This window comes from Narcine bancroftii, chromosome 1 (genome assembly GCF_036971445.1).
Source record: "Narcine bancroftii isolate sNarBan1 chromosome 1, sNarBan1.hap1, whole genome shotgun sequence".
Classification (NCBI taxonomy): domain Eukaryota; kingdom Metazoa; phylum Chordata; class Chondrichthyes; order Torpediniformes; family Narcinidae; genus Narcine; species Narcine bancroftii.
Window position 1 is genome coordinate 370,473,264 of NC_091469.1, and position 19,698 is coordinate 370,492,961.

A 19,698-nucleotide genomic window follows, 5' to 3' on the forward strand; every position below is an offset into this window, starting at 1 on the left:
CTATGACATCAACTACTCCTTGTGATGGTAAATTCCTCACAATGGACAAGGCTGATTAGGGATTGTCAGCATGGTATTATCAGGGTGGGTGGTGGTGGGGGGGTCGGGGCGCAGTCAAATCTCACAAATCTGGCTGAGTTTTTGATGGTGAGGACAGAGCGGTTGGCATAAATGTAGATTTCACCAAGGCATTTGATAAGGTTCCACACAGTAGGCTGCTTCAGAAGGTGAGATCTGTGGTGAGAAAGCAGAATGGATAGAAAATTTGCTTTGTGGAACAAAGCAAAGGGTGATGGCACTTTTCAGGCTGGAGACTCGTGGTGTGCCCCATTGGTTGAGTTCTAGGCCTGTTGGTCATCTATATCAATAATTTAGATGAAAACATACATGGCAAGCTTGCCAATGATATGGAAGTGTCTGGTTTTGTAGATAGTGAAGATAGCTGCCAAAGATTGCAGCAGGATCTTGATTATTAGGCCAGGAGGGAAGAGGAATGGTTGATGGAATTTAATACAGAGGTATGTGAGGTGTCGCATTTTGGGAAGTCTCAGGTGCTTTGGCACATTGGCTTTCATTGTCAAAGTAATGAGTACAGAAATTAGGAGATCATGTTGAAGTTGCATAAGACATCAGTGAGGCCCCATAGTCACTAGAAAGTTTGCAGATGATGAGGTTGAGTGTGCTGGAGAAATTCAGCAGGTCGCACGGCATCCTACTGAGTTGGTGAGTATTGTCTTCAATTTTGGTCACTGTGCTACAGGAAAGGTGTCAAGGTGGAGGAAGATTTACAAAGATGTGGCGAGAACTTGGGGGGGGGTGGTCTTAGATATAGGGAGAAGCTGAGATAGCTAGGGATTTATTCCTTGGAGTGTAGGAGAAAGTGCCAATCACACAGCGGTATACAGAAACATGCGAGGAATAGATCAAGTGAATGCACAGTCTTTTGTCCAGATTAAGAAAATGAGAATCTGAAAACATATGTTTAAGTCAAGGAGTGGGGGGGGGGGGTGGTGGTGGTGAAGTAGGGGGGGGAGAGATAGAAACAGGAGCGGGAGTGTTGAGAAATTTAATACGTACCTGAGGCATAAATGTCTTAACGCACAGGGTGGTGGGTGTATGGAATGGGGTGCTGGAAAAGATAGTTGAGGCAGCTACAATTGCAATGTTAAATAAACATTTGATGGTTACGTGGATAGGGTGGACTTTGAGCGGTATGGGACAAATGCAGTCAGGTAGGACCACTATGAGAGGGATGCTTTGGTTGGCATGGGGAAGCTGGAACAAAGAGCATGTTATTAGGATTACTCCAGATCAAAACATTCTTAATTCCCTCTTAAATATATAAATAACTGTCAGAATTCATGCACCTATTATTGATGGTCCAAAAATGCAATAGCATTATCAAATCCTTTAATAATCCTGAAGAAGTCCAGGGATCCATCTGGAGAAAATAGCTCCAGGTGGTCTGTCTTTCCTGACAAATATTTGCTTTATTTGCTCTTTTATCCTCCTTGTCAATATATTTTTTTTAGCTTTTTAATGTTATACAAAAGATTGATTATTTTTGACTTCAATGCCATCGCCCCTTTTCCACTGCCACCCTGTCCCAGAAATTAACTGAGAATTTATTGGGAATGGATCCAGTGGAAAAGGAATATGGTCCGAACACCAGTGTCAAATTATGTCATTTCATGCCAGGGATTACTCATATCTCCAGCATTTGCTGATGCCAGCGTGCTAATAAAATCAGTGGAAAAGGGAAAGCAGAAAGTCACCAGTTTCCAATTGAAGGTAGAACACCCCAATCCCTGGGGATGAGTGTTCAATGGAAAAACAATTAGTGTCCCAGTTAAGGGCGGCCAGTGGAAATGGCACAAAGGGCTTTCCTAACCTTGGATACTGAAAAAGGGGCTCATGACTAAGAAGTTCTCCAAAGCTTAGGATTTGGGTGGCTATCCTTCTCATACCAATCAGGTTCTGAACTATTAATCATTGTCAACTAAACCTGCCTAATCCCTAGAGCATTGACAGAATAACTGGTACACCTAAAAGGAAGGTAGATAAATAGAGAATGAGTTAAAAGTTTATTTGATCAACTGGGATGAAGCACTCTAGGATGCGCATCAACTCTGACATGGAATCTATTATGGTAAATATCCTGTGCCTTTATTAATCATACTTCTTCAATTTTAGGAATTCTTGTGCAGTTAAGTTGAGAGAATTATATCAATTTGCACTGGGAAATGCTTCATACCATAAATGCTAAAATGACAATGTTCTTGGTTTTATTGATACTGATCAACAGTTCAATACCCGATGGATATGAAAAGAATATCTATCAAACCCCAGGATTTGAAGAAATTCATAACAATCCCATGAACAATGGTACAGAAGGGCAAAACAAAAGAATCTTCTGGATAAATGTTTAATAATACATGTTGAAGTGAAGCAAGACTTTACTGCATTTATATAGCACTTGCCATGATTTTGTGTCCAAAAGGCAAGGTACAGCCAGGGAAGTCCAGTGGGAGTGGGTCCCTGTTGCATTATTAGGAAATGCTGCAACCCACTCTGTTTGCACCAAACATCAATGAATGTCAATATGATGGTTAATAGGTATCATATATTTGATGATGCGGTTTGAAGCATTTATGACACGTTGCAGAACTCTCCTACACTTCTTTAAAATGGTGTTATCTTTTTCATCAGTTTGAAAGATTGAGTAGAGCCTCAGTTTAACTTCATTCGAAAACCGTGCAGCTCCACCTCAATGGAATGTTGACTTAAATTTCTGGGTTCACACTCCTGAATTGAGACTTAAACCCATATGTTCTCCCTCAGAGACAAACGAGCCTATTCTGATAATGGTTATGATCATTAAAAGATTTTCTGCAAGAGAACTTGAAAGTTAACTTTTAAATTCTACTTACATTGTGAATAATGTGTCATCTGTTAAATACAAGATCTGAGTGAATTGAAAAGGATTTTGGGAAAAAAAGGCTGCTTTATTGAACTGATTCTAAATACTGCAACCCAAAACATTCACGTTGCAAAGTTTGTGAGTTTTAGATATTTAAACAAATTCATTAGTATAATTCATCCTCCACTGTGCTTATTTTTATTCAATATTTTGCTTTGTTATTTATCATTAACTTTCAATATAACTACTAATTTGGAAAATATAAAAGGCATTCATTGGAGAGCAGGATGTTCACTACAGCATCTATGTTTTTTTACACAGCTGCAGCATTCCAGGAAATTATTCCCTTTTTCCCGGAACACATGCAGTGTAAAAAGCTTGGAACTGGAATGGGGGTGCCACTCCCGTTCTCACATTTTTTTTCGACTAGACCCTTTGTCATTTTCCTGGAATGCCTGTAGTGTAATTGCACTACAGGCATTCCAGGACCAACTGTCATTACAGTTGACTTTGCCCCAGTCCTGCCTTTTTAGATTCTGTGTAAGGTTAATATATGTGGATTGGCAAGTGGACACGCATTTCATTTGCTGGGACTTTGTCTTGAATGTCACTGCTCATCTAGTTGGGACATCAGATAGACATTTAATGGGCATCTAGTTGGAACATCAGATAGGCAAAGGTTGGAACCAAGGATGTGCTCTAGATTAGTATCGCCTAGAAGGGCAGGAATGGAGAAGGCTAAGAAGAAGGAGGGGGCGTGCAGTGGTGCTGCATGTTCCAAGCATGTTATACTTCACAGTCACTTCAATACTATGGCATTGCACAACCTGCCTCTTTACTTACTGCAATGCCGGTATGCTGTATAGAATGGCAAAATGAAATGGAGATTTAGAGTTTTGGTCATTCCAGTGTGAACGACCAATGCATAAAATTCATAAAAGTAAAATCCCGTGAAGGCTGTATAAAAATCATAATAAATTATGAGGCTGTTATGGTGTGATAGAAACATAGGAATTTGTAATACCAAGAACAGACAAAAGTAATGTTCCAGTTACAAAATACACACACACACACACACACACACACACACACACACACACACACACACACACACACACACACACAGCTCTTGCACTGTAAATATTGCGACTTTTATAAAGAAGTGTAGCAGATTCCAGGATTATATGTCCAGCTTTCAATGAATTTTCTAATACTATTTAGATATAGAACATTACAGGCCATTCAGTCCTCAATGCTGACCAATTTATTCCGACCAAAATAAATACTAAGCCCTTCCTACCTTGTAGCCCTCCATTTTCTTCCATCTATGTGGCTGTCTAAGAGTCTCTTAAATGTCCCTAATGTTTCAGCCTCCATCACGTACCCTGACAAGGCATTCCAGGCACCCACAACACTCTGTATATAAAGAAAAGATCCCTGATGTCTCCACTAAATTTTCCTCCCTTCACTTTGCTTTGATGTTTGCTACTCCTGCACTAGGAAAAAAGTGATGACTATTGACCTTCTCTATGCCTCTAAAATGTTAATGAAGAGAAATTCAAGGTGCGCTTAAAAGTTTAAACAACAGATGATCTGAGGAAAGGTTAGAGGCAAAATAAAGACATTCTTTTGCAGGAATAGATATAGAGTCAGACAGCTCAGTGTAAAGAAGGTGGAGGACATTCTGGGTTCATCATGAGGCAGCAAGCTCTGACGTTATGGTTTCAGTTTTCCCAATTCCTTAGTGATTTCATGTTTTAGATGTGCAGTATTTTCTTCAATATAAACCATCCAGTTGGAGCTGAATTCTGCTTATAAAAATCTTTCCATCTCAGCACTTCTTGGACCTTAACTTCTTTTCTCTTTTTATAAATTGATTGACAATCCTGTTGACAGGTACACTATTAGGATGTGCGACTTTTATAAAGAAGTGTAGCAGATTCCAGGATTATATGTGAACAAGTCCAGCTTTCAATGAATTTTCTGATACTATTTAGATATAGAACATTACAGCACAGTACAGGCAGCTCAGAAAACATTTTGGGCTTCATGGTTTTTTTTTCTCTCAAGTCCTATTTTATCCAATCATGTTTTTTTCAACCTTCGCATGGTTTTGCTTTTCACGAATGGCACAGCTTGGGTATTAAATGTATCAAAGATTTTTTTAACTGATAACAGTTTGCATCATTTGAACAGCTTTCACATCTAAAACTTGAAATTGCTGACAATTTTTAAACAATTTTTCTCTTTAATATTTTTATTGGTTTTACACAAATAAACATTTATGTACAGAACATATAAGTGTCCGATTACATAGTTCAGCAAAATATAAAGGCACATAGAGTGCATCCATGATACAAAAGTAATTTTATCACAAATAACCGTGTCTCTAAATCCCATCCCCATACCAACATTTTGTGGCAAAAAAAAACTTTGATCCTGGAGTAAAACAGCAAAGTACTGAAATTCAGGATTCGTATTATGCCTAGAGGTCGTGGAAATAATTCAGAAATGGTCCCCACAACATTTGAAACCTTGTATTTGAGTTGTTAATTGAATAATTAATCTTTTCTAAATGTAAGCAGATCATAATGTTCCTCAGCCAATGAGCCTGAGTGGTCAGGCAACAGTCTTCCATCTAAGAACATCATCCTCTCCAGTTGTACTGAAAAGATCAACCAGAGGATTAGACTCTAGATTTAAATTAAGGGGTAAGGATAAAGTTTGAAACACATCCCTCCAGTATTCTTCAAGACTAGAACACATCCAGAACATGTGAATTAAAGAACCCTGTCTTCTCTTACATTTATCACAACAAGAATTTACATCTGAATAGATATGAGATAATTTAACTTTAGACATATGGGCTTTATGTACAACTTTAAATTGTAACCAACCATGATGGACACAAAAGGATTAATCATCTTAAAAATTGAATCCCAAACCTCGACCAATAATAAAAGGCTTAAATCTTGTTCCTAGGCATCTTTAATTTTAACGAACTGGTATGGACTTGAAGGGCCGACATGGCCTGTTTCCGTGCTGTAAACGGTTATATGGTTATGGTTATAGACGGGCATGTCTCAAACCCACTAACATCACAGATAATGGATATTAAACCTTCGTGAGAAACTTGACAACTAAAAATAAATACATCTACAATGTTCTCATCAGGTGGCCGAGAAAAATCAGGTATGCAAGATGGAAGAAAATGCCTGATTTGTTCAAATGATGCAATGCTGTTATCAATTAAAAAAAAATATTTGGAATATTCAATACCCAACCTGTGCCGTTCATAAAAAGCAAAATCAGACAAAGAAGGTTGAAAGAGATGATTGGATAAAATAGGACTTGAGAGGAAAAAACCATGAAGCCCAAAATGTTTTCTGAACTGCACCCACACTCTCACAGTGTGCCCGACAACAGGATGTCAATTGATTTATTTAAAGAAAAAGGAAATGAGGATCCAAGAAGTGCTGAGATAGAAATGTTTTTAGCAGAATTCATTGCTTCATTGCCACCCAAACTGGATGGTCCACTACATTATGAAGATGTAACCAAAACATAAAGTTACATATATTGACTGCCCAATAATGAAATCTGAAATTAGGTAGTGCCATACCTCCATTGATTTTAGATCTTTTAAAGATAGGTTTTATTTAAGCAAGGGCACTTACCCTTCTGTATATAAGACGATATAGCCGAATCAAGTGAATTTAAAAAAACTATTTGGAAATAAAAATTGGTATGGATTGAAAAACATATAAAAATTTAGGCAAGATAATCTTTTTTATAGAATTAATATGACCAACCAGAAATATAGACGGGGGTGAACACTGTTTCACATGCTTTAATAAAGTAAGGACATTTTCTTTAAAAAAGATACTTATGATTCTTTGTAACTGTAATATCAAGATAAGTTAACTGATTTTCCACAATCTTAAAAGGAAGATTAGTTTACAGTGTTGCAGGTGTATTCGAAGTGCAAAGTTTACTTTTATGTAGGTTTAATATATCTACTGAAAACTGAATTCTGAAAGTAATGACAGCATGGGAGGTAAGGAAGTATCAGGGCTTGATATGAAAAGTAGATCACCTGCATAAAGGGAAACTTTATGTTTAATTCCCTTTCTACATATTTCAGGTGATATCCTCACACAATCGAAATGCAATCACTAATGGGTCTATGGCCAAATCAAAAGGTATTGGACTTAGAGGACACCTTTGACAGGTTCCCCATTGGAGATTGAAAGGTTATGACTGTGGAAAGTTAATGAGAATTGAAGCTGTAGGGCATGAATTCAGTAATTTAATCCATGTAATAAACATGATCCAAAATTGAATTTTTCTAAATTCGTAAATAAATACATCCACTCCATCCGATCAAAGATTTTCTCTGCATCTAAGGAAAGAACACATTCAGGAACTATACTGGAAGGTAAGTACAAAATATACAATGTGATATATATTAAAATAAGTGTATCAGTTTTTAATAAAACCTGTCTGATCTTCAGAAATTATTGATGGTAATATATTCTCAAATCTATGGGCCAAATCTTTAGCCAAAATTTTAACATCAACATTTAATAAAGAAATTGGCCTGTAGGAGAAGCACTCAGTTGGATCTTTACCTTTCTTTACTTGAGAGATATACATGCTTCATTAAGTGCTGCTGGGAGGTACCCTGCTTAAACAAATCAGATAACACAGAACCTAATTAAGGTGAAAGAAATTAAGAAAATTATTTTTTTTAAAACTCCACAGGAAACTAATGGGTCCTGGAGATTCTCAAGAATGCATGAAGAAATAGCAGCAGACATTTCTTGCATTATAGGTTCATCTAATCTTGTCTGGTTATCCAAAGAAAGCATGAGAATATTTAAGCGATCCAAAAAACTCTTCATTGAACATTTGTGAATTTAGAGGTATAAAGTCTGGAATAAAATTTCCTTAACATCATTTATCTCAGAATGATATGTAGATATGTTACCATCATCCATTTGAATCTTTGTAATTTGTCACTTGGCTTCAACACCTCTCAAATGATTAGCTGAAAACTTGCCAGATTTGTCACCATGAATATAAAACTGACTCGTACGTTCTGATATGCCATAAACATGGACTGGACAAGTGTTATACTAATACAGGGCTCTTATTAACAGACTCTCTGCCACTACTATACTGGCCAGTTGGAATGCATTTCCATCTGTTATACCAGTAGGGTGGTGCATCTCTACAGCCGCAGCCAATAGCAAGCAACTCCATACATTAGAAGCAGTCAGTATAATACCCCCCCACCCATTACTTCATCACATTCTTCAAAAGTTGGAATTCAATCAGATATGTTGAAAGAATATCAAATTTAATTTAAAGTTCAACTTGCTTTTTATATAATTCAGGATTTTGAACTTGAGCATATTGTTGTTCTATTTGTTTAATTTGATTAACTGATTCTAATCCTTCTTCATTAGCCTTCCTTTTTATCATGGTATCAGAAATAATTTGCTCCCTAAGAAAAGCTCTCAAAGCATCCCAAACTAAAAGTTTCTACAAAGTATTTGTATTAAAGAAAAAAGTTATCTGCTGCTCCATAAATTTCACAAAATCATTATCTGATAGTAAAGTTGAATTGAAACACCAGAGTCAGAGGCCAGGAAGGGTCTTAGATAATACAACAGGGGCATGATCTGATGTTATATACTCTGATAACTATCAAAACGAGTAAGTGAAATCAGTTGATAATCAATAAGAAATAGTGAGAGGATCCAGTTAACCATCCAGTTAAGAAAAGTAGTATCACATACTAAACAAATTAAAGCCAAAATTGTATTTTTACAAGAAATGCATATTCATAATTAACCCATAAAATGTTGCCAAAGCAAAGAAAGCCAACCAGTCCTCACCCAACAAATACTATATAACTGTGGTTCTCAACCTTTTTCTTTCCACTCACATACCTCTTTAAGTTTTACCTATGCCTTAGGTGCTCTGGGATTAGTAGGGGATTAGTTAAGATGGTATGTGGGTAGGAAAAAAAGGTTGTGAACCACTGCTCTAGTCTGAGTTATTACTGAAATATTTGGTCATTGGCCCATTTCCTTTGGAGTTATGAAACCGTCAATAACAAGTCAATTAGGTACTATTAAAACAGTGGTTTTTGAAACTTTTTTCCACTCACATACCACCTTAAGCAATCCCTTACTAATCACAGAGCAGCTATCACATAGTGATGTGAATGGAAAACAAAAGGTTGAAAATCACTACTATATAACAAGTGTGAGAAACCTTAAAGCTAATAATAGTTAATCAGCTTCAGTTGCCAAGTAGAAATTCACACTGTGCACTATGCAGTAGGGAGGCCATCTGGGTAATTCTGACTCCCTTCAACCCAGCACAGCCACTTATGTCCATTGGGAAGAGTAACGTGGAGGTGTGCAGGATACAACATGGAAGGCTTGGAACCACGATTGTACAACTCTGACATTACCTCTCTGTATTCATTGTGCTGCTTCAAATCTTCAGGACAGTAATCCTCTACAAAACGGATCTGTTGGCCATGATATTTGAGTTTCCCTCTTCGATGAGCTTCACAAATCAGAGAATCCTTAATTTGATACGGATGTAGCCGAAGAATGACTGAGCATGGTCTCTGCTCTGGGGCCATCTTAGGTACTAATGAGCGGAGAGCTCTATCAATCTCTGGGAAAAACTCCTCAAAAACCATGCAAAGCAACTCTAATATATTTTTTAAAAATTGTAAATTGCCCACTTTTGTTAGATTCAGCCAAGCCAAGGAAACGTAGATTTTGTCTTCAGCTCCTGCCTTCTAGGTCAACAACTTTTGCAGTTAGCATTGAATTGCTGTCACTTAATCTGGAGCGCACATCTTCTAATTCATCAACACGCTCACACAATTTGTTCAATTCATGCTCAAAAGATGAGGAACATTCACCGTGTTCCTTGGTTCATCTCCAGACTTGATCAAGTTCAGCATCAATCTGACTTAAGATAACTTTAAAATCATCGGCTAATGACTGTCTTGCTAATTCAGTAGCTCAAAATTAGCCTCCATAGTCAGATTAGTTGGCACCTCTTCTTTCTTCCCTGATTTACCAGTTCTTGTAGCCATTTTAATGTAAATATAGATAAAGGAATGGAAAGGCATATAATATGAAACACTTTGGTTGTAATATAAAGAATCAAATAGGTAGCAGAAATGTAAAGTAGACAGGAGCATCTGACTGCTGCTGTTACACCATTCTGCAGCCAACCGGAAGTCCTAATCATTTTTAAATGTATCCAACAGTCAGAAATATTTGAAACTATTCAATTATTGTTAAAGGCTTCCTCAAAGGTTTGTCTTTCCGCTGATGCTTTATAATGATATTTTAATGTTTCTTGAATTTTAGAAGCATTTAAAAAATAAAGTATGACCAAATAGCAAACAATATTAATAAATAATAAAAATCATTAAAATCAGTTTTCCTTTTTGCCACATGATCTCCAGATCTGTTGTGGAGTAAGATCAGATAGTCCTTGACGGACTTGGCTCCATCACCCTAAATTGCTTTTGTTCAACAGAAGACTACTACTACAAGAGCATAAAAATATGCAGGGAATTGGACTCAGAAATTGAAATAAAAGCACAGAAAATGCTGAAAATAGCAAAAACAGGCAGCATCTGTTGATAGAGAAACACAATGAAAGGATGTAACCCATTTTCTTTACTCACCAGTTGCTGGGGAGCATGGCAGTTCCCAGACCACATACCCCTTTCATTGTTGGGACAGTAGTGTAGAGGGTTAGGGTTTTTAAGTTCTTGGGTGTCCACATATTAATGGACCACACCAAGAGCCAGCACATTGAGGCCACCATGCAGAAAGCACACCAATCCCACTACTTTGTAAGGAGTCTGAAGAATTTGGCATATCATGAATCCTCAAGAGGTCCACTGTGGAAAATATTCTGACTGGTTTGGAAACTCGAGTGCCCAGGAAGCAGAAGGCTGCAGCATGTGGCAAACCCAGCCAGGTCCATCATAAACACTGAGCTCCCATCCACAGAAGACATATACATAAGGTTCTACCGCATCCTGGTCACAACCTCTCCTCACTGCTACCTTTTAGTTCAAGGTAGAAAAGTGTGAAGTCCAGCACCTCTTCTTTCATGAGAATCTTTTGATTCAAACAGCTATAGGGATCTTAAACTTTCTCAAATTATCCTAATGCTGAACTACCCTGGGACCACCAAAAGATCTGTCTGCACCAGCGTAGCAGCTTGAGTATGCTTTTGCAGCACTAGAGATCTGGGTTTGAATCCAGTGCTATCTAAAAGAAGTTTTTACATTCTCCCTGTGACCTGCATGGATTTTCCCCAGGTGCTAATGTTTTCTCTTAACCCCCAAAATACACAGGATTTATAGTTAAATTGAGTGTAATTGAGAAGCAATGACTGGTTTCAATGCAGCAAGTATGAATTTTCCTGCATCTGTGCATTGTACTGTACATTGTGCATAAAGCAATAAACTCTCATATTTTGTCATATAGTTTTTGAACATGGAGTGCAGTATGTATTGAGTGCACACCCTTCTCTCTAAATACCCCACAACTGACAAGTGTCTTGTGGATTAGATTGGGCTCTGAGAGGCCAATAGGCCTCAAATATCCCATGTAATTCCTGCCCTCAGGACAACTTGACAATTTTTGACAGTTCACCAGTTGTCATTCCAGTTTAATTATTAGAATATTTAAAAGCATTAAAATAAAGTAAAATAAACCAAGCATTTACTGGTACTTACTTTAACCATGTGGTTAGAATGTCTTTTTTACCATTTCAGCATGTGTTTGATAATCAGAGTTTCCTGTTACAATTGCAATAAAGGAAGAAAATTAAAAAGCACTTTAAAATGTATTAAGCTAATATCAATGTACTTGCCACAAAAACAATATTAATAAAAATAAAACAACCAACTGTACTTCATCACACTTATTCACTACTCTATTCCAATGAATGGGGTACAGCAGATACAATTGGTGTGAAGTCAGGGAATCAGAAATGAAAGTGGTACCAACCCCTCAATTCAGCATTTTATGGAACAATGTGCAGACCCAGAAACAGGGAATCTGTGCATACTGTAGCTTGACTGCAGAGCAAGTGGCAAATAATGATCCTGTTAAACAAGTAGCATTGAAAGCTTATGAGTTGGTTCCAGAGGCATAGAGGCAAAAATTTGAGTTTGGTGAAAACATGGAATCAATCTTATATGGATTTTGCTCTGAAGAAATCTGTGTGTTTTAACCGGTGGTGCGCCTCAAAAGGAATAAACAATGATTTTGACAGATTGGGAGAATTAATATTAATAGAGGAAATTAAAATGTGTGTCCCAGAGGAGATTAAATTATATCTGGATGAGAGAGATGTGGGGATGTGGCAACAGGTGGCTAGATTAGCAACCGAATTTGCTCTGATTCATAAAAGTACATTCCAGAATAATAGACATTTTCAGAGAGTTAATGTGGAACAGATTAATAAACTTTTTCATAAAGTTCATATGGATCAGGACAGTAGGCCTGAAATAAAGTATGGAGAAAATGTTAAAAGGAAAGATGGCGGAAAGGTAGGAAAGGACATAACTTCTGCATTTGTATGTCATTTTTGTAAGAAACCTGGTAATATGATTGCGAATTGTCTAGTCTTGAAAAAGAGAAAAACAGGTTTTACCAGAAGCATGTATTCAAACATGGAATTTAAGGAGAGCAGAGGTGCCAAACCTGGTAAGGAGGTCATGGATGTTTTCAAGCCTTTTATGTCAGAGGGCTTTGTCTCAATAAAGGAGGGAGAACCACAGGATCCAGTTAAAATGCTTAGAGATACTGGGGCTGCTCAGTCATTGTTGTTGGGAAGTGTTTTAACTGTGGATCGAAGGACTGACACAGGGGAGACAACTTTGATTAAAGGTGTTGGAGGTGAGGAAGAGTCAATATCGCTTCACAAGGTTGTGCTGAATTCAGAATTAGTTAAAGGACCTGTTGTAGTAGGAATAATTCCAAAGTTACCCATGCAGGGTGCCTTGTTTTTGTTGGGGAATGATTTGGCAGAGGATAAAGTTGGGTCAGTAAGGATGTGGTTAGAGAGGATGTGAGCTATATCCTGCATGCGCGGTAACTAGGTCTGTGACAAAGGAAATTATGAAAGCTGAAGAAAATCCAATTGATAGAGATTTGCCCAGTACTTCTGAAGTACTTTTGAAAGAACAGGGTCATTGACAAAGATTTCTCTTTGTCAAGGAAAGGGTTAATTCAGCAACAGAAAATAGATACAGATCTTGCTCTCTTAAGGGAGAAAGCAGTAACTGAACAGGAGATTAAAGAAATTGTTTGCGGATATGACTTGGAGGGTGAATTGTTGTTGAAACCTTATTAGAAGAATAAAAGTAGTGGAGAACAATCTGTATCAGAGGTGTTGGCTGTAGACAGAGTGGAGGAAGTGGTGGATCATAATATTATGGAAACAAAATCTTGTGAGGGTAACCTTAAAGAAACCATGGTTCCTGTGCACCTGTCTAACTCAACAATTTTGGAAAATTTGGAAGAAAAGGTAGGCCATCTTAAGTTACAAGAGCAGATGCAGTTGAATAATTACTTTTGAAATACACAAATTTGTTCCCTGATGTTCCAAAAAGGACATCAGTGATTTACTATGATGTAGATATTGGAGAAACAAATCTCATAAACATTCAAAAAAGTAAAGTCATGGATCAGGTGGTGGAATGTATGTTGAGGAATGACATTATTACACCTTTGAACTCAGACTGGAGTTCTCCTTGTATTCTGGTACCAAAACCAGATGGAACTGTTAGGTTCTGTATGGATTATAGGATTCAGTAACTAAAACAGATGCTTATCCTATTCCAAGAATAGATGACTGTATTGATAAAATTGGCAAAGCTAAATTTTTTACTAAGTTGGATTTGTTGAAGGATTACTGGTGCCTTTAACTAAGAGGAAATAATATTTCAGCTTTTGTAACTCCATCCGGTTTATACGAGTATAATGTGTTACCTTTTGGCATGAAAAATGCCCCTGCAACATTCCAGAGGATGATTAATTCGGTTATCCAACTCATACAGATGCTTATATTGATGACTTGGCCACAAAGCGCATCACATGGGAAGAACATCTAAGGCAATTGGACAAATTGTTTGCAAGATTATCCAAAGTAAACTTAACTGTTAATTTAGCAAAGAGTTAATTTGCAAATGCCATGATAATATACTTGGGTTATGTGGTTGGCCATAGCAAAGTTGCACCTATTCAAGCTAAGGTGAATGCAATTTCTGAGTTTCCTACTCCCAATGGCAAGAAAGCAGTGAGAAGGTTTTTAGGAATGGCAGGATATTACAGGAAATTTTGCAGAAATTTTGCTCAGGTTGCTCTTCCTTTAACCAATCTTTTGAAGAAAGGGGAAAAATTTGTGTGGTCTAAAGATAGTCAGGCAGCTTTAGAAAATTTAAAGGAGATGCTATGGCATTGCCCTGTGTTAAAATCTCCTGATTTTGACAGACTATTTTCTGTAGCAGTGGATGCCAGTGAGAGAGCAACAGGTGCAGTTTTATTGCAAAATTATAATGAGATTAACCATCCAGTTGCCTACTTTTCAAAAAAATTCTATGTTCATCAAAAGAACTATTCCACTATTGAAAAAGAACAGTTGGCTATCATATTTGCTCTGCAGAATTTTGATGTGTATTTTGATGTGTACCTCTCATGAACCAATTGTTATATTCACTGACCACAATCCTCTGGTGTTTTTGAATAAAATGAAGAATAAAAACAGAAGATTGTTAAACTGAAGTTTGATATTACAAGAATATGATCTGCAAATTAACCATATCAGAAGTGTAAATAATGTGATTGCCGATTGTTATTCAAGGTGTTAAAATTTATCATTTATAGAAATACTCTCAAAATTGAATTATTGTACTATAACATGTTATATATTGTTTATTGTTATCTCTTTAGTGATTTTCAGACATTTTAGTTATAACTGAATTTTAACTCAAAAGTTAAAATTCCCTTTAAAGGGGGCCGGTGTGACAGAGTATTTTTGGTGGTTTGGGAGGAATTGTTAGAGCAGTTTGCACACAATCATTTTAAAACACAGAATATTTGCAGGACTTTTGCAGAATGCTTTTTTCAGGAGGCAACAAAGTATCAACAGCAGCTTGCCTGGGAGAGCATGTGATCTTTGCAGGCAGAGAAGAGTTTTGCTCTCAGAGAGGGAGGGTGTGAAACAGAAAGGAGAGAGACTGAAATCAATTCCAGAGGGACAAGCTGGCAAACTTTGGAAGGCTGCCTGGTCAAAGGAGAAGACTGGTGGTGTGAAAGGTGACCTGAAAGAGAGAAGATTATCTGGAGAACTCTGAAGGGAGCAAGTTTCGTCAGCAAGACTGATTGAGAAGGAATCAGTGTGGATGTCCTGGAAAAGGAATCTCTCTCTGAAAACCAACAAGAACCCTCCTGAGTGGTAACCATTTGCCTGTTAAGCACCAAAGACTGGTGATCTTTGTTAATACTAACTTCTGTGCATAATACAAGAATAGCCTGCATCAGTGAGATTGGACTGTGATCCAAATAACTTTCTAATCTTAAATATACATTACACGCACCTGCGCTTAGTATTAAAGGGGGGGATTAAGGGTAGGTTAAGTAATAAGTTAAAGTTTAATTCTGTTTTCTTATTCAAATATAATTAAAAACAACTTTGTTTAAGTAACCCTGTGTTGTGGAGCATATCTATTACTGCTGGTTACTCCGTAACCACAGGCAAGTTTCTTCTGGCCCTGTACAACCTGGGAAGAGACTGCTGGAGCACTGTTTCAACCCCCGTACCTGCAGCTCAGTGTGTGGAGGAGTTTGGGATGCCTGTGTGTCTGGGGTGAAGTCTAACTACATCCATCAGCGATTGCTTGAGGAGGACAAGCTGCTTCTGAAGAGAGCCTTTCAGATCACTAGAACTCTCGATTCTGCCCAGTGCAATGCCAAGATGATCACTACCGGTAAGATCGGGCCCTCCACATGTGGGCCGCGAGTGCCGCATTTTGGGATCTGGCATTACAGACGGCCTCCATGCAAGGAGGCCATGACCCCACCACCGCTGTGATCGGGCACCCAAAGAGTCACTTCTGTGGCCAGCTAAAGTACCCTCAATGACTCTGCCCAACAAAGGAAGCCACCTTTCGTGATGCAGGAAGAAAGGACATTACCCAGTGGGTCTGTAAGTCTCAACCCTCCAGAGAGAGCAATGCTGCATGCACCCCCAGGGATGGGTCATCAATCCTGACGTCACTTCTGGTCTCGAACGGCTCAACTGCGTGCGTGACCTGGGATTCACTATCTTGCACGACATCTCTTCTGTCTTCCTGAATGACATCACTTCCGTCTTCCTCCTCCTGGATGATATCACTTCTGCCCTCTTCCTCCTCTTCACCCGGTACGACCTCATGGTCAACTTGGGGGCCGCCATCTTACCGATAGGGCCCCCCCCCCCCCAACAGTGACCATGATCCAGTCCTGGCCTCCGTGATGCTGAACCAAGGCAGCCCTCACCCAATCACTCACTTTATGATGGAGATTGAGGTAAATGGAAAAAGAGCAAGCTGTCTGTTTGACAGTGGGAGGACAGAGAACTTCATCCATCCGGACGCTGCCCACAAACACACTCACTCTCTCACCCTCCTCCTCCCCCCTCTCTCTCTCTCTCTCTCTCTCTCTCTCTCTCTCTCTCTCTCTCTCTCTCTCTCTCTCTGTCAGACCTACAGACAGCACAATCTCGATGGCTGCAAAGAACCAATATGCTGAGATCCGTGGATGCTGTGTAGCATCGTTAATGGTATGGGGTGGGGGGGGTGGCAAACATTATGATCATTTCAATTTAATTGTGATGCCACAACTCTGCGTGCCAATCCTCCTGGGTCTCAACTTCGAGTCAGTTCAGGTGTGTAATGATAGTGTTCAGAGGATCACAACCACATATAATGGTATACAACCCACAACTCATGCCTTCTCCTGGCAGCCAGCCCCCGCCTGTGGCCTCTCCACCCTCCGCATACCCCTTCTGTCATTATTTAAGAACCTGACCCCAGACTGCAAGCCCATTGTGACAAAGAGCAAGCATTATTGTGCTGAGGACAGGGCATTTATAAAGTCCGAGGTGCAGTGACTCCTGGCGGAGGGGATCATAGTTCCAGCCCACATTATGGTGGTCAGGGGTGGGAGTAAACCAGGGATGGTGATTGACTACAACCAAACAATCAACCGATTCACACAGCTGGATGCTTACCCCCTCCCCAGGACGCCGACATGGTCAATAAGATCACCCAGTACAGGGTTTCTCCACTATTGTCCTGAAGTTGGTGTACCACCAACTCTCCTTTCACCCCCAGGACCACTGATATACCACACTTGAAGCAGATGGCAGGCTCTTCCACTTTCTCTGGGTGCCCTTTGGAATCACTAATGATGTCTTCTTGTTCCAGAGAGGGATGGATTGGAGGATAGATGGCCACTTTCCCCTACCTAGACAATGTCACCATCAGCAGGACCACAACGTGAACCTTGCAAAATTCCTCCACACTGCTAAGTCCCTCAATTTGACTTACAATAAGAAGTGTGTGTTTAGCACAACTTGCCTGGTCCTCCTTGGATGTGTTGTGGCATTTGGTGTCATTACCACCGACCCCCGACAGCATGCTTCCCCTCATGGAGCTCCCAATCCCACACAACCTCAAAGCGTTAAAAAGGTGCCTGGAGTTCTTTTACTACACCCAATGGGTGCCCAATTATGCTGATAAAGCCTACCCCCAGTAAGATCCATAACCTTCCACTATCGGCAGATGCCTGGGCTTCATTCACCCAAATCAAAGGAGACATCGCTAAAGTCACAATGAATTTCGTGGATGAATCCATCCCATTCCAAGTGGAAAGTGATGCCTCCGACTTCTGACTGGTCACCACTCTCAACCAAGTGGGTAGGCCAGTGGCAATTTTTTCCCGTACCCTCCATGGCCCTGAGACATGGCACTCCTCTGTCGAGAAGGAGGCACAGGCGATTGTTGAGGCAGTACGCCACTGGCATTATTACCTGGCCGCGAAAAGATTTACCCTGCTAACGGACCAACAAGCCATGGCCTTTATGATCAACACCAAACTGCGGGGTAAAATCAAGAACGATAAAATCCTGAAGTGGAGAATTAAGCTCTCCACCTAAAACTATGATATCCTATACCAGCCAGACAAGCTCAATGACCCCCCCCCTCCCCCTCCAGATGCCCTATCCCGGGAGATGTGCAGCAGGGCACATCTTGGCTACTTCCAGTCCCTCCACGACAATCTTTGCCACCCCGGAGTCATGAGACTGTTCCACTTCATAAAAGCTCAGAACATCCCATACTCCATCGAGGATGTCACATCTTTGACTAGACACGGTCGGGTCAGCGCAGAATGTAAACTGCAATTCTTCCAGCCCGACAAATCGCACCTCATCAAAGCCACGCGCCCCTTTGAATGACTCAGTATTGATTTCAATTGGCCCCTGCCCTCGTCCAACATGAATATCCATTTCCTCAATGTCATCAACAAGTTCTCCAGATTCCCCTTTGCCTTCCTCTGTCCCAACATGACCTCAGGGCACTCTGCAACATATTCACCTTTTTTGGGTACCTGAACTATAACCATAGTGATTGGGGGTCCTCTTTCATGAGTGACGATCTATGGCAGTACTTGTTGGCTAGAGGCATAGCCACTGGTAGGACCACAAGCTACAACTCCAGAGGGAACAGCCAGGTAGAGAGAGAAAATGCCACTGTTTGGAGGGCCGTCCTCCTGCCCCTTGTCAAAAGGCCTGGCAGTCTCCCATTGGCAGGAAGTCCTGCTTGAAGCACTCCATGCCATCTGATCCCTCCTATGCACTGCTACCAGCATGACCCCCCCATGAACGCATGTATTCCTTCCCCAGGAGGTCAGGCCCAGAACCACATTGTCCCACTGCCTCTCATCTCTAGGACCCGTCCTGCTGCGGAAACACGTGAAGGACCATAAGACTGACCCATTAGTCGAAGAGGTGCAGCTCAATAAGCCTACAGGCTGTACCATGACGGCCATGAGAACACAGTCCTTGTCTTGGACCTGGGATGTGTGGGGAAATCCCTACCCACTCCCCACCCCAGTCAACCCAGATTCCACCTACATCCATTTCGCCACCCCCCCCCCGGGATAATGCAGGTTAGTGACACAACCTAGGCACCCATACCATACCCTCTGAACCCCCTTCCAGCTGTTCTGACCACCACGATTGCCCCCACATACAACCAAACCCCACCTCCTACAGAGACAACCCTACCGACTTCCCCAGCCCTGAGACACACGACCGGCAACGGAGCCAACCTGTTTACCACTGGCGGAGCAATGCAGGCCACAGAGGCAGAGGAGACCACCCAACTGGCTGAACCTCTAGGATTTTAACCCAGCTGGGTTTTGTTTTAACGAGGGGGTGAATGTGGTGATAAGTATTTACTGCTGTGTATGAGTGCTGGCCTTCCCATTGATGACTCGCTCCCTAGTAACTCCTCCCATTGTGACCTGGCCATAAAGATCAACCACCCTCCCCTTATCCATTTATTTGAGCATGTGGAGTCAGGTCAGCTACAATCTAAAGTGTATTAAGGCCTATCGTTTCTCACTCTGTCTTTGGAGTTATTAAAAGAGCATATCAGACACATC

At 40.1% G+C, this 19,698-nt stretch overlaps 1 protein-coding gene and 2 long non-coding RNA genes across 18 annotated transcripts in view; 2 read left to right on the forward strand and 1 right to left on the reverse strand.

Annotated features, from left to right (window-relative positions):
- Positions 1 to 19,698, forward strand: part of kcnh8 (potassium voltage-gated channel, subfamily H (eag-related), member 8) — a 340,322-nt gene that overhangs the window by 81,075 nt on the left and 239,549 nt on the right. The window contains exons 1-2 of one of the 13 annotated variants that reach the window (XM_069913177.1): positions 140 to 227; positions 7,065 to 7,358. The exons of the other annotated variants lie outside the window; for them this stretch is intronic. The gene's annotated coding sequence lies outside the window, so the exon portion shown is untranslated. Of the gene's footprint in view, positions 1 to 139; positions 228 to 7,064; positions 7,359 to 19,698 lie in introns of those variants that run through there. 13 annotated transcript variants of the gene reach the window in all.
- LOC138751149 (uncharacterized) lies at positions 94 to 7,879 on the forward strand. The gene is made up of 3 exons (XR_011349738.1): positions 94 to 147; positions 2,021 to 2,149; positions 7,685 to 7,879. It is a non-coding gene; the product is annotated as an uncharacterized lncRNA (long non-coding RNA).
- LOC138751135 (uncharacterized) lies at positions 5,230 to 19,491 on the reverse strand. Of its 4 annotated transcripts, none has more exons than XR_011349729.1 (5): positions 19,363 to 19,491; positions 13,981 to 14,098; positions 11,718 to 11,780; positions 7,552 to 7,604; positions 5,230 to 5,585 (listed from the first exon to the last, which is right to left on the reverse strand). It is a non-coding gene; the product is annotated as an uncharacterized lncRNA (long non-coding RNA). The 4 variants fall into 4 exon arrangements; XR_011349728.1 differs by having other exon boundaries at positions 5,230 to 7,322; XR_011349730.1 differs by having other exon boundaries at positions 5,230 to 7,322; positions 7,552 to 7,607.